General features: G+C 48.8%; 1 protein-coding gene across 2 annotated transcripts in view; it reads right to left on the bottom strand.

Annotated features, from left to right (window-relative positions):
• NAV2 (neuron navigator 2) overlaps window positions 1–26040 on the bottom strand; it is a 412453-nt gene that overhangs the window by 385947 nt on the left and 466 nt on the right. The gene's annotated exons all lie outside the window — the stretch shown is intronic.

The raw sequence follows: 26040 nt of genomic DNA, 5'->3' as shown, positions 1-26040 counted from the left end.
ATCACAACCATCATGAATCGCTCTCAGGGCTGAGAAAACAGTGGATTTTTCAGTCCCCTCTTCCTTTGTGGTTTCACTGCCAGCTGTTGACTGGGCTGTCAGAGTGCCTACTTACCCCGGCCCTCCTAGTCAGTTGCTTTGGATCTACTTAAGCCTGAGAAATCAGATAATAACTAGCAACAGCCACCATTCATTGGGCACTATGTGTGCATCAGACTTCCAGCTGAGGGCTTTCTTTCCGTGCACGATTTCACTGAACCCTCTCAAGCACCCTGGGAGGTAGGAACTCTATTCCCCATTTTTCAGATGAGCAAACTAAGCTCGGAGTTTAAGTGTCTTGCACAGAGGCGTAGAGCTAGGAAGGAGCAAGGACGGTTCTTTTTTCTTTTTTTTAAACATCTTTATTGGACTATAGTTGCTTTACAATGGTGTGTTAGTTTCTGCTGTCTAACGAAGTGAATCAGCTATACATATACATATATCCCCATATCTCCTCCCTCTTGCGTCTCCCTCCCACCCTCCCTATCCCACCCCTCTAGGTGGTCACAAAGCACCGAGCTGATCTCCCTGTGCTATGTGGCTGCTTCCCACTAGCTAGCTGTTTCACATTTGGTCATGTATATAAGTCAAGGACGGTTCCTGAATCCAGTCTCTTTGACCCAAAGGTCTGTGATCATGGTATGCCACCTTCCACCATGTTACTCTGCTTTGGAATTATCTACTAGAGAGATGGGCCCCTTGCCTCCCTACTCATTCTATCCCTTCCTCCTTGTAAGGATGTAATTCATGCCTGTTTTCCCCACCAGGCTGTAAGATCCAGGAAAGCATGGATTCTGTCCTCCCTGTTCACCTTATCCTGGCCTCGCCATCTCCACCCTGCCGAACACTGTACCTGGCATATAGAAGACCTTTAACAAAAAGACAGACTCACTCCCTTCTTCCCTTTCTTTCCCTCATATTTTCTTGCCTCTGTGCTCACTATAATCAGGCTTTTGAGTGCCTTCCTAGAAATTCTCAGTCTCCCTCCACAGCCTGGGACCAGCTGGTACGCCCCAATTAACACCTGGAATCGTGGGGCTCCCTGTTCTCAGGTCTCCCTTCAGGGACCCCTCTGAACTTCTACCCGCTCACGGTGTTGACCAGATGCCCCAAGGACTTCCAGAAATTACCCCAATGGTGTCTTGGGCTCCATGACTGGGCCTCAATTCTAGGAGAGCGAGAGTGTGGATCCTCTTGGCTGGGACTGAAGTTCTTTCATGAGATCGTATGAGGTTTTGCCCCATCCAAATGGTGCTGGCACATTGACTTTTGGCAACAAACTTTTTTATATAGATAAGAACCCCTCAAAAATATTTGTCAGGGGCCCTATATAGCCTAGGGGAGGCTTTGCCTACGCAATCCCTAAAGGAAGACTCCACCAATGTTTATATTGATGAAATCTGATTGAAATGAACACAAAGGGTAGCCATGATCAACACCTGGAACAGCAGAGTTGGGGCAGAAGATGTCATGAGAGTTCGGGCTTTGGAGGTGGCAGATGTGAGTCTGAATCCCAGCTCTGCCAGTCTGCTGGCTGAGTGACATGGAGCAAGTTCCCTCCCTCCTTCCTGTGGAGTGGAGTGTAAGCATTTTGGTTTAGGAGCCTCGTGAATTTATTCAGAGGTCCCCAAATCTTTCCAAATTACAGTTGACCCTTGAACAATGCAGGAATTAGGGGCACTGACTCTCCCTGCCGTGGGAAATTCTAGTATAACTTGTAGTCTGCCCTCTGTATACCAGTTCCTCCGTATCTGTGGTTCTGCAATCGGGAATTCAACTACCCACAGATCATGCAGTACTGTGGTATTTACTACTGAAAAACATCTGCATATAAGTGGACCCATGCAGTTCAAGGGTCAAAACTGTACTTGCATTTTGTTGCCCAAACCCAGATGGCTGGGGAAGGCAGGCTGGCAAAGTGATTATGAATGTAGACACCTGGTCCAAATCCCAGCTCTGCCACCAATTAGTTCTCTGATCGTTAGCAAGTCAAATATACAGAGTAACCCTCAGGTATCCCTTCTGTAAAATGGATATAATTGTAATTTCCTTGTAAGCTTATTACAAGACATGTAACATGAGCAAGACATGAGAAATCTTATATATAAGAAAATCCTAGCCCATGGTAGGCGTTCAACAAATGATGGTCATTGACTTTGATCTCCAAATCAATCAGTATGTTTGCTTAGCACAAACCTAGCACAGATGCTAGGTGCCCCAGGATATTCCCTGAGAAGGACAAGAATATTCCCTGGGTGTTTAATGCTGATAAGAGTTCTCACTGAAGCTCAGCAGATCATGTTCTATTAAACACACTGGTAAAGACTCTGCTCTCATCTCTTTAACTTCTGCGTCAGCGAACCTCCACGGCCTGGGACAGCCATGGAGGTCCTCATGGAAGCTGCCCTGTGTCCAGCCCAGCAGCCCTGGAACCCAACAGGAGGTGGCCTAGAAGGCAGACTGACAGCGAGTAGCTCCAGTTCTCCTAAGAGGAAGCTATTTTTAATCCTAGCAGCAGTGGAAACTGCATACATTAACATAATCTCAACTTCACCAACTTCTAGTTTTTCATTTTTAAAAAACATGTTTCATGATCAAAAGCCATGCCCAGTTTGTGTCTGGAGCTGGTTGATACCAGCTCCAGACAGGGGGAGATACATGGTCACTGCTGCATACTATGAAGGGACAATGTGTTTTGAACTGTCACCATCCCCCATGGACCTCTCTCTGCCCCTTGAGCTGCCTTGAACCAAAAACTCTTTGGAAAGATCCTGTGTTTCGGATGGCTGATGCTGGCGACCGGACAGGTGCTGGCAGGTCAGGCTGATGTAGGCCCCAAATTGGGCAGATGGCAGCAGATGGCACCCAGGTGGGCAGCCCCTAGTACTCAAGCACCTTCCCCTCCACAATGTCAGCCTCCCAACTTCAGCCTATTCTTCCCATTCCTGCAGCTTATTTTTACCATGGGAGGAAAAAAAAGTGATGCTATTTCTCTGCATTTTACCCTGAAACAAGTCACACCAGCTCCCTCAAAAAAGCACCCAACAGATGGCTCTGGTCCCTTGCGCTCAGAGAAACAGCAAACCTCCTGGGCTATCGGGAAGTTATTAAAATCTCACGCATCGTGCAGAGGGAAAGGCTTCAAACTCCTTTGTTCAGAACAGCATAGGAGTGAGGAGTCTGAGTCCCGCTTCTGATTTTGGCTGTACGATTCCAAGCGCAAGCAAGTGACCTAACCTTGCTGTGCTTCCATCTCCTCCCATATAAAATGTGGGTAACAACAGTGTTTGTTTCCTGAATAGTTCTGAGGATTAAATTAATCAGTCCAGTGCCTGGCACACAGTACGTGGTCTGTAAGTATTGGCTGGAACTATTATTACCTCTGATGGAAACTTCTGCAGGGCTGGAAAGGAATGCTACAAGACCCTGTCTAGGACGCCAGGGGAAAGGGCTGCTCCCAGGGCAACACTAACCCCAATACCACCCATGTATCTGGCTGAGAGAGCCAGGGAGAGTGGGCAGGCACCACTGCCACCAGTGACACCAAGCTGCCAGGTACCAGGCTTAGTCACAACACCCATGGAGAAGTCTTAGGTCTCCTGGAGAGGTTCAGAGTGGGGCTGGAGTGACAACTACAGCTCACATTTAGTCAGCACTTACTACATGCTGGGTCCTGGGCTAAGCACGTTACAGGCCTTCTCTGATTTAGTCCCCTCAATGCTACGAGGAAGGTATTATTACTATCCACAAATAGTTACAAGTGAGAAAACTAAGGTCACAGAGAAGAAATCATGAGGCCAGGACTCAACTCTGGCCTGGCCGACCAGAGGTTCTGTGCTTATAATAACTACATGCCACCGAGGTGGGGCTGGAGGGCTGAAGGGTTTCCCACACTGCCAGCCTGAGAGGAGGCTTGTGGGCCTGGCCCAGCCATCCATGGCAGACCTGGCCTACAGAGTGTGCGGTTCGTGACTTTAGTGGGGACCCAGGTCCAAGGCCTCTGATTCCAGGCCCAGGCGGAGACTCCAGCTTTCTCACTGTACCTTTTTCTGGGGCGGGGGGAGGATGTCTGAGCCTCTCCTGTCCCTGCCCAGCCCACAGGGATTACTCACTTCCCCACCTCCATTAGTCAAACTTCCAAAAGTCTGTTAAAATGCCACCACGTGACCTGGAAAGACGGATACCTAACCCAGCTGGTCCGGAATGCCTGAGCATGAATTGTTTTGCATCAGACTGAGTGTGAGTAGGAAGGAAGGGCAAAGAGCTCAAGAGAAAGGGACCCAGGGCAGTGACGTTTTGAGGCAGCACGTGGGAGGAAGGAAACAGCTGGCAGGAGCCTTCTTGAAACTGACCCATCCAGGTCCCCTTCTCTTAAGCCATCCTCCCCGTCCTGAAGCTGACGACTTCGCTCATGCTGAGCTGTCTGTATCTGGCACTGGTTTATTATATTCTGCCTTTCAAATCTTACATTTACATTTTCTCACAGGCATTGAGGAAATTGCTACCTTGCCTCTGCTGACTGCGTGGTCACTTCACCCATAACTACCCACCGGGAAATTGGCTGCTATCAAAAAGCAACAGCTGGCCTTCCCTGGTGGCGCAGTGGTTGGGAGTCTGCCTGCCGATGCAGGGGACACGGGTTTGTGCCCGGGGTCCGGGAGGATCCCACATGCCGCAGAGCGGCTGGGCCCATGAGCCATGGCCGCTGGGCCTGCGTGCTCGGAGCCTGTGCTCCGCAGCGGGAGAGGCCACAACAGTGAGAGGCCCACATACCGAAAGAAAAAAAAAAAAAGCAACAGCTTCCCTTGGAGTCATTACACAGCCTCCCCTCCTTCATCTCTTCCTCCACACTTGCTCCTCTCCAGCCTCAATGCCCATCTTTATTCCAAGCCTCTCTGTGCCAGTTTCCTCATCTGTAAAATGGGGCTAATAATAGTACCTTCTTTATAAGACTGCTGCAATCTTTTAACAAGTTAATACATGTAAAAGTCTTAGAATAGTATCTAACACATAGTAAGCATTGGCCATTGTCACCATCACCATCACCATCATCGATATTAGTACTAAGATTGCCAACAATCCCTGGTCAGGCCTCTAGTCTCCAGCCTTTTCATCGCAGTGTTCTGAGATGATCTCCTTAGATACTGTTTTCAGCCTGCCCTCCCCTACTCGGAATCCCATCACGGCTTCTCACTCTCTGGGACTGAAACCAAATGTCCCTGACTGGTCTCCAAGGCCCTCATTCACCAGCCTCCAGCCTGCCTTGAACATCACCTTCCCATATATACATTCGCTCAAAGCACGTCTCTTCAACGTCACCCCTCACTGCGTGATGGCCATGATCATTACTGCCTCTAGGCCTTGCACAGGCTCTTCTGGTCCTCAGAAAACCCTCCTTTCTCCCTCCACGTATCCAAATCCTTTATCCTCTTTAAGGAAAGACGGGAGATCAGAACCCAGCTCTTGTCCCATCTTCCTCAGAAGCCCAGGTCCTCTGTCCAGAGGTTGGGCACTTAAGGGCACCAAGTGGCTTAATGCCCACTGTCTGGTAGGTGGAGCACGCTATGTCCTCGAAGATGCTGCACGCAGACCCAGGTGTGTGGGTGACAGACAGCCAGTCATGGGCTCTGGAGCCAAACGCTCTTGAGCGCAAAAGCTGGTGCTACCATTTACCGGCCACTTGACCTAGATCAAATCAGCCAGCCTCTTCAGCGCATTTTGCTCATCTGCAAAATGGGTCTAAGGCCTGACCCTAGAGGGTAAGTCAGGGGACCTAACCCGATGCTGGGAAAGAAGCCCCACTACAGTGCTGTGCATATAGCAGGTGCTCAGTAAAGGTGAGCTCCCTTCCCCTCCCCTCAACAATCGTGGGCTGTTGCATCATTATTCTATTGGAAACCAGAGTATCACCTAAAGTAGCAATTTAATCCACCTGCTCCCCACAGGAGGGTGAAGCAGTCGGTGGAAAGGCCTCTCCTGTGAGAAGCCCACCCCACCCACTCCTCAGAAATGCCCCCTCTTTTCAAAGCTGCTTTTCTGTTCAAGACAATAAAACTAGCATCCATGCCAACAGCATAATTGTGCAGGCATCGGCTGACAAAAAGGTTTAAGAGGGTAATAAAAATGCCCTCATCTCAGACTTCAAGCCCGGCAAAGGAAGAATGGATGGTGTGACGCGCATAAATCCTCAGATTCCTAAAGGATGTTCTTTCTCTCTGCCTCCCAGGGGGCTGGGCAGGGCAAGGCCTAGCACAGGCAGGCATGTCAAGATGTTTGGAAGACACCCTGGTATCTGGACCCAACCACGACTGGGCAAGGAGGGCCTGAAACCGGCTTCTCCTCAGACAGGCAACCAGATGAAAGCCAGAAGAGAGTCCCCTGAAGCCCAGGTGACCAAAGGCCTCCAGATGAAGCCAGGGGTGTAGTCTCCACAGCCATCCCTCTGACTATACCTCTTTAGGCTGGTTATCTAAGCTCCCTGACCTTCACTTCTCCACCTAATAATTACTCCCTCACAAGGGTGTTAAGATACTCAAATAAGACCCTGTTAATAGCTGCCCATTTCTTGGGCACTTGCTATGTGCCAGGCTCCACACTAAGTGCTTTATGTGACTGGTCTCTTTCCATCCTCTCAACCACACCTGTGAGGCTCTATTTTACAGAGGAGAAAACTAAGCATGGAGATGTTAAGTACTTCCCTGAGGTCACAGAGCGGAGACAAGGCTTGAACCCAGGCCTGTTTGAATCCCCAGCCCATGCTCTTAATCATTACACTTTGCAAAAAGTAAAATACCACATAAACATCTGGTATCACTGTTATTCATCTGAGACAGAAGGAGAATGATATAAAAAACTGACAATAACAATGCCAGGCAGAGAACCCGCATGCTGAGGGGGTTAGGACGGAGGGGCACGGAGAAGGCCTGGGTCCTAAACATTCCTGGCCCCCCTTCCACTCCTACCCTCCATGCCCCAACACACACACACACACACACACACACACACACACTCACTCACTCCATCTAGAACCCTGCATTGGCAGTACATGTTCACATTCACTATTTTACTTGGAATCTCACACCAGTCCCAGAGGCAAGGTATATTGTTCCCACTTGATAGATGAGGAGAACTGAGGCTCGGAGAGGTTCAATGACTTACCCAGGGCCGCACAGATAGTCAGCCATGCGATACGGCCCAGGATTTCAACTTGGATCCGCTAACTCCAAGACCCCTATTCTTTGTGTTAGTATGGTTGTGCAGGTGTGGGTGAGATGTCCTCCTGGGATTTCAGAGACAGCCCGTCTGTGACTCGCTCCACTCCACCCTCAGTGTTCATGGTTTGCTGAATCGTCGTTGCTCTTTTGTTCACTGCATGTCTCCTCTACTAGCCTGTAAGCTCCTTTGAGGGCAGAGACCACATGTGGCTCATTCACCATTAAGCCGCCAGGGTTCAGCCCAGTGTGACAGGCAGGTGCTCAGTAAATAGTCACCAACTGGAAATGCACCTCAAAGCTTTCCTTCCCACTGTGGGATCTGGGGGGGAAAGATGCAGCTCGTGGAAGCGGGGGTGAGGAAGAGCCATGGGGCAGTGGCTGCCTTTCAGTAAAGCACCTACTAAGTGTTAGCAGCCAGCACCCCAGGTACGGGAAGCAGGAGGGGGAGAGTGTGTGCAGGAGAGGACTCCTCCACGTGCCCCACCTTGGCGGCACGGACGAAAATCTAGCCGAGTCCTAGCGTCTCCACGCGTGTGCCCATCATGGCTTCCTTAGCTAGGATTGTCAGATTTAACAATGGAAAATAGAGGGTACCCTGTTAAATGTGAATTTCACATAAACAACCAATAATTTTTAGTTTAAGTGTGTCCATGACACACCAAATGGACCCACATCTTGGTTCAGGCCTTATCGATTATTTATATTTGTTACATACTTAAACATAATTTTTAAATTATTCACTATTTATTGGAAATTCACATTTAACTGGGTGCCTGCGTTTTACCTAGCCACTCCACCTGTGTGTGCCCTAAGTTACTGGGGTGCGTGTTATTTCTCCAAATGGGCTGAGAATGATGCCCCTGAGGATCGAGGGGACCCTGGAAAGAGCGAACCACAGTCCCCAGTGTCCGCGCATCAGGGCCCGGCCCAGGGAACAGGAGGAGGCTGAGAGCCGGCCTGTGGCTGGGAGCCGGGTTTGCAGTCTTCCCGGCACAGGGAGGAGTGTGGAGTCCACGCTGGCTGCTCCCCATTAAGTGGGGCTGGCATTTCAGAGCGCGTCAGAGGCGCTGGCTCCCTGCCCTGGAAGTCGCATCTGGCTTCTGAGCCAGCGCTGCCTGCCGGGCCCCAGCCCTCTCAGCACAGCAGACCCAGACCAAGGGCCCCAACGGGCCATTGTCATCCTGCCTGCGCCTCAATGGGGCCATTCAGGGGCTTTGCAGAGGCCCCTCTGGAGGGCACCTCCCCCCTCCTGGGTGCCCTTGGCCGCAGCCTTCGCCTGTGTGGGTGGGGTCTCTGGCTGTGGCAAAAGCAGCCGGCAGCCAGGGCAGTGTTACTGGAGACTGGATTGTTGATGGAGGGCACCGAAATGCCCCACACGTCACGGGACTCCAGGGTACTCTGCCCACCCTGCGCCCCTGCCCCGGCCGGGGTGCCCAGGCTTGCGAGGGGCCCGCACCTGAGCAGCAGGGCCTCCCCTACATTCACTGAGGATCTGAGGGCGATTCGCCGCAGCCAGACAGAGCGAGCTCCAGCCCAGGCTTTGCCAAGTCCTAGCTGTGTGGGATTAGGCGAGTTGCTTCACCTCTCTGAGCCTCTCTTTCTCCATCTGTAAAACGAGACTCCTGATACCTCCCCCTCCTAAGGTGTACACTGAATGAGGTAAAACATGTAAGCATGTAGCATGGAGCCTGGCACATAGTAGGTGCTGAATAAATGTTCCCTTCCCCTCTATCCCTTCTTATAGCTCTTTCTGATCCACAGAAGACCCCAGGAAATGTGCTCTCCTGTGACCAGCAGATCCAAAGGCCACTGCTAGGGGGATATCTTGGTTCAGGCCTTCACAAGTGGACACTGGGCCCCTCGTAGACCTGGCACTCTGATTCAGGCCCCTCTCAGCTCACACAGCCCGTAATAAAGAGCACTGACACACAACACACAACTCCTCCTCTCATCTCTGGCGCTCCTTCTGCCACCCCACTCTGGGGTCCTAAGTATCTCATAATGACTTTGCCCTTCCAGGTCTCCCCACCCCCAGGTTGTTCCTGGGCTCTGATTTCCAAATGAGCAAACAGAGAGACAGATGCTGAACTTTATGGGCACTGCCAGGCAACTTACAGGCAGCCAGCTTGGGCCTTAAGCAGTGGACAAAGGGGCACATACCCTGGGTTCACAGCCCTTAGCCAGGAGTCCCAGCTAACCCTTTCCAGTGGCTGACATCCTGGTATGACGCCCACCCTCCATGGCAACCCTGGCCCCTGGCAGCAGGGAGAGGAGCCAGGGCTCCCTGTCCACCAGAGCCCTCCACCCTCTGCTCAGCACACGAAATCCTGAATATGCTGCTCTGTTCTCTCTGCATCTCGCATGCATGCATTCAAGCCTAACTCCTCTCACCTTGTCTAGGCTCCCATTCTTGCCTGCCCCCACTCACCCAGCTCCCTCCTTCTCTTAATCATCTAAGTTGATCTTTCCCTCTGGACCAGCCTCTGTCAGAGGGTGAGGGCTGCAGACCATCTTCTGCTCATTCACTTGCCAAAAACAGACATTCTTGGGCCTCACCCAGACCTACAAAATCAGCATCTCTGAGGCTGGGGCCCAGGATTCTGCATATTTAACTAGTGCCCAGGTCATACGGATGCACAGTGGAGTTTAAGAACCACTGCCGTGGAGGAAGAGAGGCACGCTTGGCATCGCTCTCTGGCCCCGCAGGACCTTTCTTTGCACACTCTCTTTCCTGTTAATAACTGTCTGAAAGAATGAATTAATTGGTTTCCTTATTGCCAAATTACACTAATATAATTGAGCTCTGCCATCTCATTTCCCAATTGCATTCTCCTTGGACTTACTTGAGAGGTTTCTATCCATATATTAGAGTACAGCAGAAAACACAAACACACACACCTGAGACCTAACATTTACAGAGAACTCATCACGTGCCAGGTATTTGCCACATGCTTCATACACTTTAAGGCTCAGAGCAGCCCTGTGAGGTCATGACCCTCATGCCTCTAGAGCACATGAGGAAGAAATGACAAGTTTATCAGCAATTCACCTTACATGTGCAGCACCGGAATCTAAACCCTGGTCTACGTGGCCGTGACCGCTTGCTCTTACACACTTCATTATCCTGACTTCTCTGAAAGAGCTGGTTTCAACTCCAGCAGCTCTCACCCCAGACCGTGCATCAGAATGCCCTGCAGAGCCCTGAGAAATACAGATGCCGAAGCCTCACCCCAGGCCTAGATCTGGAAGGGAGATGTCTGGACGTGTGTTCTGTTCTGACAGCTCCACGTGGTCCCGGCAAAGAATGACTGGCCATGCGCCCAGGTCATGTGGCTTTTGCTCAAGTAGGTCTAGAGAGAAAACTCAAGTTTCTCGACTCCCACAGCAGTGCTCTTTCAGCCCCCCTACACTGCTCACATGCTAGGGTGCTGCCAGCGGTCGAAATGGATTTTCTCTAGCCCCTCAAGGAGCATCTGGACGCACACACACGCACGCATGCCTGTGCACTCACGTGCATATATGCACACTCCCACAAACATCTTAGCATCAGACTCATCATCTCTCAGTCATGCGACAGCTTTCCTGTTCCCATCAGGACCCAGTCTGGACTTGTGCGGGGCTGGGGATGCCCCTCCTCCGGGTGACTTGGATGGGGTTAAATGAGACAAGTCTAGGGGAGCTGGGGAAGGAACAGAAAGCCCCCCTTGACTCTCTCCACCACCTTCCTCCCTCCTGTGGACTCCAGAGCAAGGTGACCAAGTCCTCTTCCTCCACCTGCAGTGGCCCATGCCTGACTGGGCCAGGCATGTGCTCAGGGATGGGCGGTTTCTATAGTGACCGTGTAAGCAGCTTTTCAGTAGCCCTGATTTACACAGAACAAGACAAAAAAGCTCCCACCTCTAAAAGCATTAGACAATAATTTCACCAAACAGCCTGATCCAGGGGCTCAGTTAATCTGCTCTGCTCCTATCAATGGGCTTTCTGCAAATCAGTACCCAGCCGCAGCACGACTGAAAGAAACGCCTCAGCAGAGAGACAGATTACATTTGCATGGCACCTGCCCATTCACAGGGCTTCGCTAGGTGGGGATGGAGACCCCAGTATGGCCACTGGAGCGAGCTGCTCCCCTTGGTTCTCTGGGGCGCACTCCTTCACGGGGCTATGCTAGAATCATGCAATGCAATTTCCTATTGCAATTCAAGGAGAACTGGAAGGAGACTTCCAAACAGCAAAGGATCCTGGGAGTTGGGCTCTATTCAGACGGGGGGAAGGGCTGTCCTCCCTTTGCTGAAGGGGCTGGAGAGGATTTCACCGCTGGCTGTGAGAAGGGCTGGGATGGAACTGCCTCCAGGTCCTGAAAGATGCCATCTCGGCCAGCCTAGAGCACACCAGCAGAGAGGAGCGCTGAGGTCCATTGATCCTGAATTCCCAGGCCACAGACAAGATCTCCCTTCCTTCTGCAGTTACCAGGCAGAGTACAGCCTCCCATCATGCTGACCAAGCATTAGCCACAAAGCCCAGTGCACAGGTGAGTAAGACAGAGCAATGTAAGAAATGAAGCAGCCACAGATTCTAGAAGTCTCTTTTATGGTACCCTCTTCTAGGGTTGCCCTGTCCATCCCTCCCATCCCTAACCATCCCTAACTAGGGTTATTAGAGGCAATGGGGCCTGTGCCTCCAGACAGAAGATGCAACTGAGTATTTATAGGAAGGTTTCTCTTAAGTACTTCTGAAGGGGTGAGGACACAATTGTTCTTCTGCTTCTTAAACTTTAATTTGCCTATGAAATATCTTGAGGTCTGGTTAAAATGCAAATTCTGATTCAGATGGTCTCGGGCTAGGCCGGAGGTTCTGCATTTCTACCAAGCCTCCAGGGGATGCTATTACTGCTGGTCCATAGACCATACTTTTATTAACGAGGGTTAAAGCACAAAAAGTAGCCAGAACAAAGAAAGGAAAGAAGGAGGGAGGGAGAGAGGAAGGAGGGAAGGGGGAAGGAGGGGTGGGAGAGGGGAGAAAAGAAAGAAGGAAAACTGAAGACAGAAAGGAACCAGTGTATGCTGGCAAATCCAATTCTCACCTCTCTCTTCTACTGTGGATCCAGCTCTCAACTTGGACCAAGTAAGAGTCTGCTCACAGGGTAAGAATTCCCCAACCTGATCACAAGTATTACCATTTCCCAGACAACCTAACTCATCTACATCTTTGCGTTAAGACGCTGATCTTTGTGCTAAGAAACTCATCCGCCCTTTGCAGTAAGAGCCCCTACAAAAGACACAAAACTGTCAAAGGGAGGACATTTGGACCCATTAGCACCTTAAGGGACACACTGTAGATTTCTTAGTAGCATCTGGAGAAATAGTGTAAGTAAGAGTCCTTGACTTCGAGTCAGAGCTAGATGCTAATCCCAGACCTGCTTGGAACCCTGTACAAGTCCCTACTGTTTATTCACTAAATATTTAGTAAGCACCTACTATGTGCCAGACACTGTTCTAGGTGCAGGGGATACAGCTGTAAACAAGAGAGGCAAAGCCCTGGTTCTCATAGAGCTGAAAGTCTAATAGAGGAAGACACAAGATAATAAATACACAACATGTCTAGAGTAGACTGCTCTGGTTCTGGAGAAAAATAAAGCAGGGCAAGGAGATATAAAAGGATGGATTGCTATTTTATATAGGGTTGCCAGAAAAAGTACCTTTGATAAAGGGGCATCTGAGCAGAGACTGAGGGTAAGAGAATGGGCAGCGTCAATATCTGGGGAAGACATTCCCGGCAGAAAGAACAAGTGCAAAGGCCCTGAGGCTCAGCTTCATCATCTCCAAAATCAAGAGGTAAGGAAACAGGATCTTTGGGATACAGTTCTAAGGTTCCAGAGTCTGCCAGCCAGGAGCAGGAGAGGCTTTGGAGGTTGGGGGAAATGACCTGTGCTGTGTGAAAAGGCCAGGGTGGTGAAACCTTCAGGCCACCTTGACAGCCCCCTCCGTTTTTACAGTCTTATACATCTCTCATTCCAACTCTGTTTCGAGGAGCAAATCACCCAGTTGTTTTTAAGAAACAAAAATAATCTGTCCTCTTAAGGGAGAGATATTTTAAAACCACTGAATGGATTTTTCCTTCCCAGCTTTTTTTTTTTTTTATTGATACATCTCTTCTTCCAGTTCTAAAATAAGCACCCTGTCTGCCCATACACTAATCCAAAGGCAACACAGTGCAGATGGCGTGGGCCTGGGGAGAGCCAGGCGGAGGTTGCTTGGAAGGCACCAGACCCGGAGAAAAGACACCAAGACAGCCTGACCGGCCTGGCCTCGCCCATGGCCTGCTTCCTCCGAATCCAGGTGACGAGACGTTCTTAAAAACAGCAGTGGAATGTGGTGAGAGTTGGCATTTGCAAATGACAAATTTCTGACCGAATTCCAGTTCTTTGGAATGGAAAACCAGCAGTTTCCTGTTACAAAATGTACCAACAGTTCATGCCTAATACATGGGTGTGGGTAATGCATACACTTCACATCTAAATTTGGCTAAAAATATATCAAAGCCGGCATATTTTTAGCCAGGTAAACATTTCTAGGGACTAGGTCAAATTTATATTGGTTCTGCTCTGCAATCCAGAAAAGAAATGATTCCAAATGAGTGAGAAGCAGGGACCCAAGGGGAAAACCACACAGCTCCCCCAGGCAAATTGGGAGTCACTGATTCTTAGTGACCATCTCCCGTTTGGGAGTGCTTCCCAGGACTAAATAGTTTGTCGTTTCCCACTAGAGAGGCAGCACCTTTTTTTTTTTTTTTTTTTTGCGGTACGCGGGCCTCTCACTGTTGTGGCCTCTCCAATTGCGGAGCACAGTCTCCGGACGCGCAGGCTCAGCGGCCACGGCTCACGGGTCCAGCCGCTCCGCGGCATGTGGGATCTTCCCGGACCGGGGCACGAACCCGCGTCCCCTGCATCGGCAGGCGGACTCTCGACCACGGCGCCACCAGGGAAGCCCGAGGCAGCACCTTTTAAAGAACAGAGCCCCAGGCTACTTTAGGAAGGCAAGTCTTAGTTGGGTTTTACTACCTCTCCCGCTAAAGAACCTTAAACAAGTTGTTTTCCATCTCTGGGCCCTCATCTTTCTTCCCCACCCTCAACTAGATTTGGGTGTAGTTGGGAGCAGCACAGAGGGAGGACCACACAGTGGGTGAGGACGCATGCTCTGCCAGCACTAATGAGTTTCAGGCCTGGTTCCTCCATTTATAGGTGGGTGACCTTGGGCAAGTTGCTTATGGTCTACCTGCCTTGGTTCACCTGTAAAATGGAGAGAATAACAAAAGTGCTTACCTCAGAGGTTATTGCTTTTATGATGATTAAATGGGTAAATCCATATAAAATGCTTAGAAGAACACCCAGCACATAGTAAGTGCTCAGTAAATAAGTGATCTTATCTACCCCATGCCAGGCATTTTTATATACACTATTGCTTTGATCTGCATGACCCACTGAAATGCTACACTCTCCCTCAAGCAGCGGAGGTTTGGTAGGACTGACTTGTCCAAGCTGCAGTTCAACAACTATTTATTGAGGGCCTACAGTGTCCCAGGCCCTACACCAGCACTGGGGAAGTTAGACGTCCAGTAAATAAATGGGGAGCTAGGATCTTAACCTAGGTCTCTCTGACTTCCGGCCTGGGGGTGGGGCTCTAAGGTGTTTGGTAGAAAAAGCACAGATGTGAAATTAGAGAGTTCCAATACTGACTCCGTGTGATCTCGGTCAAGTTACTGACCTCCTTTGCACCTCATACATGAAACTGATGAAATGCCACCAGCCTTATCACATTGTGGTGAAGCTTAAATGAGATGATGTATGGAGAGTGGCCCATGGGAGGTGTTGAATGGTGGTCTGTTGCCACAGTTATACGATCCACAAAGAGGGCCTGGTTTTCTGATCCACTGAGCCAAATGCAAAAGCTTTCAAATATGAAAGAATTAGGAGAACAGACTTGTGGTTGCCAAGCGGGACAGGGTTCGAGGATGGACGGATTGGGAGTTTGGGATTAGCAGATGCAAATGATTATAGACAGAATGGATAAACAACAAGGTCCTACTGTATAGCACAAGGAACTATATTCAATATCTTGTGACAAACCATAATGGAAAGAATATGAAAAAGGATGTGTATATATATATATATATATATATATATATATATATATATATATATATATGTATGTATAACTGAATCACTTTGCTCCACAGCAGCAATTAACACAACATTGTAAATCAACTAAACTTCAATAAATTTAAAAAAAAACAATACTTAACTACTTAGTAGATGGAGGGGAAAAGAACATAGCTTAGAGCTGGTTCTAATTCTTTAAAACATCAGGCACGTCAGAGCAGAACATCTGATTGCCACGAGTGAGGTGGAAAGAACACTGGGCCAGGAGTCAGGGGGCCTGGATCCCAGTTTTTGCTCTGCCCTCAAAGCTGGGTGACCATGGGCAAGTCACACCCCCCTCTGGGCTATGTTTCCCCATCTGCACAATGGAGCTTTGGGAATAGATGGCCTCCAAGGTCTACACTGTCTCAGACATCCCAAATTATCTAGTCCGTAGAGGCACAGATCACTAAGCAGACATCCAAGTAAGCCTGATTCTTCTAAATCTGTTTTTGTCACCCAAATGGTAATTCTCCCTCCAGGGCTTGCCTTCCTCTGTCCAGAGACAGTTAACAAGCAAAGTTCACACACTGGAATGTCTGACAGCTCCAGGATGCTCGTGGCCCACATTTTTTGACGTCACCGTGCGTCACTCTCAGGTCTGAAAAGAATCAAAGCAAACCCGTATGAAATGGGCACTGTCTGCAGAGCTGCAGCAGGAGGACAGGAAAGAGGGCCTGCCAGCTGTCAGGCACGTGGCCCTGCCCAGCCCACCAGCACTGACCTGGGGAACAGCAGCCACAGCAGCGAGAGGAGACCATGCCCAGATTGCAGCAAGATGTGAGCAAAAGCCAACGGGGCTCCTCATTCTGAAAATGCTGAGCCTCTGGCAAGAGGCTGGGACAGGCACAGGAGGCCCTGACAAGAAGGAGACAGTGAGGGGGGCCAAGGCCAGGGAAATGGGGAGCAGGCTCCAAGGAGAAGGTTTGGAGGTTTGGTTTTCTAAAGCAGCACCCCAGTATGGGATTCAGGCCTCTTCCAACTCCTGGCAGAAGAAGGCAGCGGTTAAGAGCACAGACTCTGGACTCAGAAACACCAGGTTGGAATCCTGCCACTGTTCACACCAGCTGTGTGACCTGTAAAAGTTCCATGACCCTTCTCAGGCCTCTGCCCACTGACTCCTCACTTTTCTCCTTACTGATAAGACAAGATGAATAACATGGGCTCAGAAAGTTAGTGTGAGGATTAAGTGAGATTTCGTATGGAAATGGCACATAAGTGGTTGCTGAAATCATTATTCCTGGAAGGCTTGTCCTATCCTCTTTTCCTAAGCTACTAAAATCCTTCAGAACCCTTCTCAGGTCCCCCTTCCAAAGTTATTGGTGAGGGTGGGGATGGAATCTGCCAAAGCCCTCCGAAGCCCATCCAACCCTTCCCGTCTACCGTACCGCCACGATCACAGCTGGACAGACCTTCCAGTGGAGCGGCCAGCCAGTCTGGATGCTAGAAACAGCCTTGTGTAAAGAATCTGCCTTTTCCTGCTACCCAACCAGGTGAGTTTTCCCAAGACCTGGCGTTGGAAAGCTTTGACACTGGCCTCGCTTGGCCACCCACCATCATGGGATCATCTCAGCTCACATGCCAAGAGGGAGTTCTGCAGGAGCCACATGGCTTAGCCGCAGCTTCAGGAACACAGCTGGTGCTCAATACCCACTCAATCCTGTTTTTCAACTCCTTCTGTTATCTTCGCCCTCCCATCCTTCTTTTCTTCTGCAAACAGGAACTAATAACCTACTATGTGTTGATGCTGTACCAGCAGAGATCATGAGAGACACATCCCTGAACTCACAGAAGCCATGGTCCAGCTAAATAAGCAACCATAGTCCAAGCGATGGGGGCTCAGAGCAGGCTGTAGGAGAACACAGGACAGATACTGCATCCAGACTGTGGTGGTGGCTCAGGGCTTCCTGGACGAGGTGGCACTAAGCCTGAACTTGAATGGGTGAAGGATGGGACGCGTTTAGCCAGGCAAAGGAGTTCTAAGTAGTGAGGAGAGAAAGAGCTTAAAGCAGACAAAGGAGCTTGCTTCCACTCATACTCCTTGCCTGCTTCATGCCTAGATGAGTAAAATTCAACCAGGTATTTTCATATTTTAAAAAATGTCCTCATTAAAAAAAAAATCTCTTTTATACTTTCAACCTTGGAAACATCTTAGATTTTTATAAGGGATTATCAAATCAACCTGGATCTTATGATTTCCATAAAATTTCAGCAACCCTTCTCATAAAAGAAGAGCAATTAAGCCAAGATTCTCACACTACACCAGAGATAGGAGATAAGGAGTCCAGACCCTAAACCCAGCGAAACAAACTTGGCCAGGCTATTTACTGTGAGTACACACACACACACACACACACACACACACACACACACACACACACACTCTCTCTCCTACTTGACACACACTCCTACCTCATATATGTTCTCATGGATGCACCACAGATGTCAAGGGGATTGCTAATGTATACTCTTTAGCCAAGGCTTTGTTTTGCTTCCCAACATTTTATTTTGAAAAAGTTCAAACGCAGAAAAGTTGAAAGACTTGCACATATATCTTCACCTAGATTCACCAGTTGTTAACATTTTACAACCTTTGCTTTCTCCTTCTATCTACAGATATGCTCACCTTTTTTTTTTTTCCTAAACCATTTGGGATTTAGTTGCTGACATCAAGACACTTCACCTCTAAATATATCAGCATGTATCTCCCAAGCAAATGGACATTTTCTTACATCATCCCCAAACCATTAGCATCAATGGAGTAATACTATCTAACATACTATCTGTATTCAGATATCTCCCATTGTCTCCAAAACGACCTTTCTAGCATTTATGGTTTTGCTTGTCAAGGATCTCTCATTGGATTTGGTTGTCATAGCTCTTTAGTCTCCATTTCTAGAATAGTTCTCCACCTACCTTTTAAATGTTTTTGTTTCTCATGACATTATCAGTTTTGAAGATCCCAGGCCTGTTGTCTTAAAGATGACCCATAATCTGAATTTATCTGATTGCTTCTGCGTGCCAACAAATGATCAAATTCCCCATCTTCCCCTTTCTCTGTCCAGAACCAGCCCTGCCAGTTACATAGTGATAACACCTTAGTGGACCTTGTGGCATCAGAACACTTAGAATTTTACAAATCCCAGGGAGTTTAACTGATATGATGAAGCAGATAATGTTTATTTAATATCGAATGAATATATTCAATATTTCCAAACTCTGGGGCAGAGGGGCGGAGCCAGATGTCATATATACCACACCAAAGGAAATTTTCCAGCAATTTACTTTGATTCCGTATTAACAATGCCTTTTCAGATATTTTTTAAAAAGCGCTTTCACACTTGCTATTTAAGAACCTTGACTTTGAGGTCAAACAGTTAAGGGTTCAAATCCTGAGTCTGCCACTTAACCAGCTGTGCTAGCTGGAAAAGTAGCTTAACCTCTCTTACCCTTGGTTTCCTTAAAGGGTATTTATGGTGTAAGATGTTTAAACCAGAGTCTCATTCATCATAATTACCTCTGTTAAGCTTTACAACAACTCTTCAAAAAAAGGAGAGCAAGTATCATCCTACTCATTTTATAGATTAGGCAACTGAAGCTCAAAAGACAATGTAACTTACTGAAGGTCATGCAGTAAAGCATCTAAAGAGACAAAATTAGAACCAAAGTTGCTGATTCCCAGAGCTGTCGTTTCTATTCTCTTCAGGAATAGCTTCTACGTAACGGGATGTTGGGAGGATTAAATGAAATGATGCATATGCCTGGTGCAATGCATTATGCTGGTAAGAGGCTATGCTCTGTCAGTGTCAGTGCCCATTATTATAATTATTTTTCCTGTGTCACACTCTCCTAACTGATTTTGTTCAAAGGTTCCAAAAGAACTTTATAATTATCTTGACCAAGCCCCCCTTTCCTACCCTATCTTCTCCACCAAGACAGGGGAGGTTGGAACAAACCAAAATTCACTAAAGGTATTAAGGTTTCACTTAGAAGGAGAGAGAAAATACCCTGAGGCTGTGGGGCTACTGTTTGCAAAACACAAAAGAGGGTCTGTTTTCCTTGGGAAATGGAGCACTAAGTCATGAGTCATTCTTTAGGTTCTGCGTGGGCGACTTGGGGTTCCTGCGAAAACTCTTGTGTCACTCACTAGTGTCTTGTGTGGACTGAAGCACAAAAGCCTGACCCAGTTTTGTTCCCCAAATCACATGAACCATTCTGCCCAAGACATTCTAGGGACACATTGTCCATCTCTTTGAACAATGTGACCAAGAGACAGAGTCACCATTGAAAGTGGCCCCGTGGCTATCAGTAAAACACCACTGGGCAGCTGGCCATGCCTTGGGGCACCTTAATGGCCAAGCTGATCACAAGGTTCAGCTTCCACCACAATCATGCCAGCAGTAAGGGAAGAGGGCTTTCCTTCTGCCTTCAGAACAATAAGAAACCATTCAGAAGCCCAATCAATGGGACTGTTCCATTCTTGGTCCTGGGCAGTGCTGTCAGATTGGCCAGCTCCACTCAATCACCTTGACAGTGCCAGCTCAGACTGGGTGTACAAAGGAGGTTCCCATTAAGTTTGGTTTGCAGCAGATCCCTCAGCTTGGTTAGTGCTACAGAGATGGCATGTTTGGGACCAAAATGTGGAGGTTTCATTTCACAACTCTGGATATGACTACATTAATTTATTCTTGACCCTGACCCTCATTCATCTAACCGAAGCCCCGCTATGCTCTCTGCTTTCACAGTGCAAGCCATCTGTCCTCCATGTAATCAACCGTGCACTTGAGAGGCAGCGAGGTAGGGTAGAAAGAACACAGGCTTGGAATGAGGCAGATCTGGTTTCCAAACTTGGCTCTGACCTTGGGTAATAAAAATAGGCAATATCACATATTCCTTGCTTATTGCATGCCAGCCTCTGTGCTCAGCAACTTACCTGTATCATCTCACTGAATCTTCACAGACAACCTATAAACATCATCGTTTCTGCTTTATAGATGAAGACACATTTAGAGATGTTAAATAACTTGCCCAAAGTCTGGATTTGAACCCAGGTCTGTCTCTCAGTTAAGTGTAATCTGCCATTTAAAACTGCCTCCAAGTGATAACTTCCCCTGGTCTCAGCTTCCTCATATGAAATGCATGGGCCACTTTACACTTTACCCAGTTTCTTGTGCTTCACATTAAATTTCATATACATATAAGATTTATATATACATAAAATCATTTATATATATAATATATATATATATATATATATATATATACATGTGAAATCACTGCAGTCTACTACTACCTGGCACATAGCAGATGCCCCATAACTACTCCCTTCCCTGCTGATGAGACTGATTCTAAGAAATAAGAGTCTCTGACCTTAAGCCAAAATCTCACTGGGTGGTTCGGCTTTTTCAGACTGGCTTCAGGAGCTTCACTAAGGCCCAATTAAAGCACCTCTCTCAAGGCCACATCTCTTATGTCTTATAAGTAAATTAAATGGGACAACAAGACTTGGTGCTTCAGTCTTGGTCACAGAGGAAGGGAGTATGAGAAGTGGGAAGCAAATCTAGCTATTCTGAAAGCTGGAAATTGGGCTGTAATTCCCCCAGCCTGGCCTTTGATGTGTGTGTGCTTACATGTGCTCATTACTTTAAGCTGTTCCATGTGTATATATTTGTATATGTGTATGTATATATGTGTATATACACATATCCAGAAGTAGATGTATTTATACACACATATATACACACGTAATGATACTCTAAATTAGCCACCAGTCCCACCCTTAAAGTGTCTTCAGAAAATTAACCCATGGAATAAGCAATAATACGTGAACTATAAACATTCTTGCATGTTGGCAGATAACCATGCTACACATTCCCCCTCCAAGAACCGAGGAAGAGAAGAAAGGGAATAACACAATAGCAGAAAAATGCACTAATCAAATCCATAATCAACTTTGATGATGGAGCAAGGATTCTAATCAAAACACAATGGGGCAAAGTTGCAACAGGTTGCAAGCTTGGAGCTGCGCTCTCTTCCCAGGGGCCTCGCCTGTGCTTTCTTTTTAAACATCTAAAACACCCACAGAGGATTTCAATCACTTCTAATTACTTTTTGAAAGAAATGAGTTGCAAGTTGAACCCCAGGCTCCTAAAAACAGGAAATATCAAAATATTATATATATAATTTTTTTCCCCTGCAACTGCTTCTTAAAAATAGGCTAACCTCTCCTCAAATAGCTCACAAGCATTCCTTATCTGAAGGTCAGCCGGACAGAGTTTCGGAACTAACACAGAGCAGATCTCTAAAACAATTCTTTGCACATGGTCATAATTTATACGCCATGTTAACAGAGCAGATGCTATAAATGTTCATTCTTGGGGGAAGGCCCAGGTATCCCAACACCAGGAGGGGAATTCGGGAGGGATGTGTGGCTGCAGAGCAGTTCCTCTCTCTGCGGGTCGAGCCCCAGCTGGAGGTTTGTGGGAGAGATTCAAGGTGAGGGGTTTGGCAAGTCGACAGTGGGGCTGCACCTAAAAGCCAGCTGCTGGCTGCGTCAGGCCTTTTCACACTTGATGTCTGGCGATGGACAGCAGGCTTGGGGGAGAACAGGCTGTCACTGGCTAAAAGAGAGTCGCTGCCTAATAAAAGCCACGAGACCCACGTCCTCTCCGCATCACTGCCATGTTGGATATTCTGAGCCCTAAGCTAATAATAATAATCACTGTCATTTCCCAAGGGGCTGTTATGAAACAGGTCTTTTATGAACACCATCCTTCCACCTTCTCATAATTACCCTGCAAGCTCAGGATTACTACGGACCACGAAGGCACGCAAATCCAATCCCTCAACTGCAAGAAGCCTTTGTTCTTTGCTCATGATTACCTTTCAAACGGAAGATACCAGATACGAAGCAATCACCTGTTAGGCGAAGGTGCGGCTTCCCGGTGGCGACACCCACTCCTGCTCTGCATCGCTGGGTGGCCCTGCTTCTTCTCCTTCCCTGGCACGCTCTCACCCCCTCCCCTCCCCAGCCAGCCATTCCTGCCCATCTCTGGAGCCCGCCATCTCCTGCCTCCGCCGTGAGGCCCTCAGGACTTCTCCAGCCATGGTGGCCTTTTCCTTCCTTTCAGCCCCAAGCACACCTCTCAGCCCTCTTCGTGTTGTGCCTGATGCCCCGGGTACATCAGTCATGCCTGCCAACTAGACTGTAAGATCTCCAAGGCCCAGGCCGTGTCTTATCACCCTGTACCTCCACCAGAGCATCCAGGAGGACGGCAGCTGTGAAGAGGGGAAGACCCCCAAGCCTGGAAGCCAGACCAACCTGAGCTGGGCCCCCCACTCGCCACCCTGGAGCGGGATGACCTAGAGCAAGTTATTCTACCTTTTGCTAAGTCCTGCTTACTCTTCCAGCTCAATGGCTAGAGCAGTGCTCTTAGAAATCAGGGCCTGCGAGTAACTGGAAAGTCCCTATGACTCTCTCTCTATAGCACACTGGTTTAGGAGGTGGAGTCCAGAGCCAGACTGTCCGAGCCCTAATTCTACTTCTGCTACTCAATGGGTTACTAACCCGGTCCTTGCCTCAGTTTCCTCATGTGTAAAATGAGAATAATAACACTTGTCTCACTGGATTGTTGTAAGAATCAAATGAGGTCTTTTAGAACAATTCCTGGCACATAGGAAGTGCTATGTGATGACTCGCCATTATTATATTATTGTCGTTAAAGAAGATGTTACAGGAAATTACTGTCATGGAAAATGTTATATATGCTTTAAGTGTTACTGTGGGAATGAAATGAGATCGTACGTAAAGAGCCTGGCACACCAGGCACTTCCCTCATCTTCCCACCATGGCTGGTACTGGATTGGGCATGTGACAGATGCTCTGTAAAACCTCGCGAACTGAATGATACCTTCTCAAGGGCTTGACAGAATAAGCTATGCCTTTGCTCACTGAGAGGCTATTAGATCTACGTTCAACAATGCCCCATCTCTTGGTTTAGCAATACGAATAGCTCATTTTATTGAGTGTTTCCTAGTTGCCTGACACTAGGCTTTACACATGTTACTTATATATGTCTATACACATGTCTAAATGATGTATGTACATGTGTATATATCAACGTATGTATATATGACACTTTACATATGTTCTTTTTCTTAATCCTCGTAATTTGTGTGGTTGTTTAACGCCCATTTTTACAGATGGGAACAGTGAGGCCCAGAGAGGTTAATGGACTAGGTCACCAGCTAGTACATGGTGGAGACAGGATACCAGGGATATCCACCTGACTTTAAAGCCCGTGCTACTGACCACTGCACAACCCAGCCTTCTCCCGAAAGCCCCCTGAATAAAAGGGGAGTCAGATGCCCCAAGATACCATTTGCCATTTAACTCATCATCTCCTGAGTATCTTCTAGTGATAAATACCAGGTTTTGAGTCCAGGACTACCAGATGTGTCAAGTCTGACACAGTCCTCGAGCCGTATGGAGAGGCTTTCCTGGATGGTGAATGGACACCATGTCAGGCAAAGGGGGAGGAAGCCTTGTCCAAAGACGGGAAAACCCGTTTTGCCAATGTCACTTGGATGCCAGGGTGAGGCAGTGAGACAAAGGATCTGTACCTGCCACAGAGAAGAGCCTCCAGGAAGCTCGGCCATGAATAAAGAAAGGGCAGGCTGGTAAAAATCAGGATAGCCCACTGAGAAGTGGCCAATTTCCTCAGCAATCCATCCAAACCATCCACATGGTCAGTACACAAGGTCCCACTGAGGGCGAGGCAGGTGGCGTGGGGGCAGCCGGGGGACTGTGGGCCAAGGGCGAGGGAGAGAAGAAAAGCCTCGAGGGAACTGGACCACACCAGCTCCTCCGGCAGCAGCCGGAGATCAAGGTGGGATGAATTACCTTTCCAGAGTCCGCCCATGGCAAGTCCACCGACAGTGTTTGTTAAATGATGGGTCAAATGGGCAACGGTAGAACAGCTGCCCGGGTAGCAATGATCCCAGTGTCCACTTTCCCCCTCATTCCTTGGGTCCTCCTCATCAGGCTGGAGGCTGTGTGTCACATCCCGGAGTCACTGCTCCGGCCTCCCGCATACCACCCGCCACACCTCATCAGCCCCGTCTCCAAGGATGGAGGGGAAACCCTCACAAGGGTGCACCCCCAAGCTCATTCCCATTTCAGAGCCCACGTACAGACCTGTGCCGAAGGCAGAGAAAGAGTGCAGAGCACAAAACCCTGGCAGAGACAGGCCCTGGGAGCATTGGGGGAAATCTTTCTCCCACACACCATCACTCAAACCTGTCAGCTTCCAAACATGTTTAGCAAGTGCAGCAGCAAGGGGCATGCTTATCAGCCTGGCCGGGGAGCTTAATCTGCTTTGAGGGCCTTCTCCAACCCAGAGTTCCAAAAGTCTGCTTACAATTAGCTTCCAGCTCCAGTTCCTCCATCAGAAAGGCTAGGAATGTGTTGAGTTCTAGCGTCTGATCAGAGAAATCTCCAGGAGAAGGTGGAGACAGTGTCAGCAGAGAATAAGTGTCAAAAAGGTCACCTGGTCTGTTGCCACCTCCCTGACACCAGCCCCAAACTACCTACCCGGCTGGCTTCCCGCCTCTCCTGACCGGGACAGTCACATCCGTCAGGTCTGCCTGTCCCCAAAAGTCCCTGCTGACTAACTGCCAAGAAAATACAGCACGCCCCTGCTCCCTCCTACCAGAAGAGGAAAAAAGAAAAAAGAAAAAAAAACAGCAGCAGAAAGGGCAGGAGGCCAGGAGAACCTGATTGGCCCTAGCTGATTTCCTTAAAAGAGATTGCATGGCTAGGGCCCGTCACCCAGCCGAATTGGGTGATGCGGGCTCTGTCTGGAAAGGTAGAAGTCATCAATTCCTTTCAAGTCATCCCCCCACCCCAGCCCCAGTCACCCGGGCTACCGGCACCAGGATCTGCTACCCAAGAAGGAGGGGCTTAGCTTCGGGCCGCCATTCTGAGGCAGGCACCCCCGCCCACCGCAACAGCCAGCCGAGACGCTAGGAGTCTCCAGCTGCCTGCCTCCGCTGGTGCACCGAGCACTTCTACTGCAGTCCCAGCACCATGCCTGGAATCCTGTCAACCCAAAGGATGGGGCAGGGGCAGGCATCTTCACGACGAGGCGAGCAGGTACACTGCCACCCCCAGACCCCTTTCCCTGGATCTTTCAGCCAGGCCAGAGGGCGTGGAGCCCAACGAGGCCTCGGACTATATATTCCTTGACAGGGACAGAATCTCTGCAGAACCGACACACAGACAGACAGACGCTGCAGCAGGCACTGCCTTCTTGGGACCAAGATCTCAACATGCAGAACCTGACATTTCCAGTGCGGCACAGTTTTGAGAACACCCTGACCGTGCCCGCCAGAAGGAAGCCGCAGACGTAACCGCACCCCGGTCTCACAGAGCTCCTTAAGGCAAACCTCGGTCACCCGGCCACACCCACTGGCCAGCCCACTCTCCGCGCGCATCCCCCAATCTGCCGGCCTAAGTGGGACGGTTCCCTTCTCAGCCCACAGGGTAGCCCTGTCCCCTATCCGGCCATGCCAACACCCCCCCCCCCCCCCAGG

This window comes from Lipotes vexillifer, unplaced genomic scaffold (assembly GCF_000442215.2).
Source record: "Lipotes vexillifer unplaced genomic scaffold, Lipotes_vexillifer_v1.1 scaffold505, whole genome shotgun sequence".
NCBI classification, from domain to species: Eukaryota; Metazoa; Chordata; class Mammalia; order Artiodactyla; family Lipotidae; genus Lipotes; species Lipotes vexillifer.
This window is presented reverse-complemented; position numbering and strand designations above follow the sequence as displayed.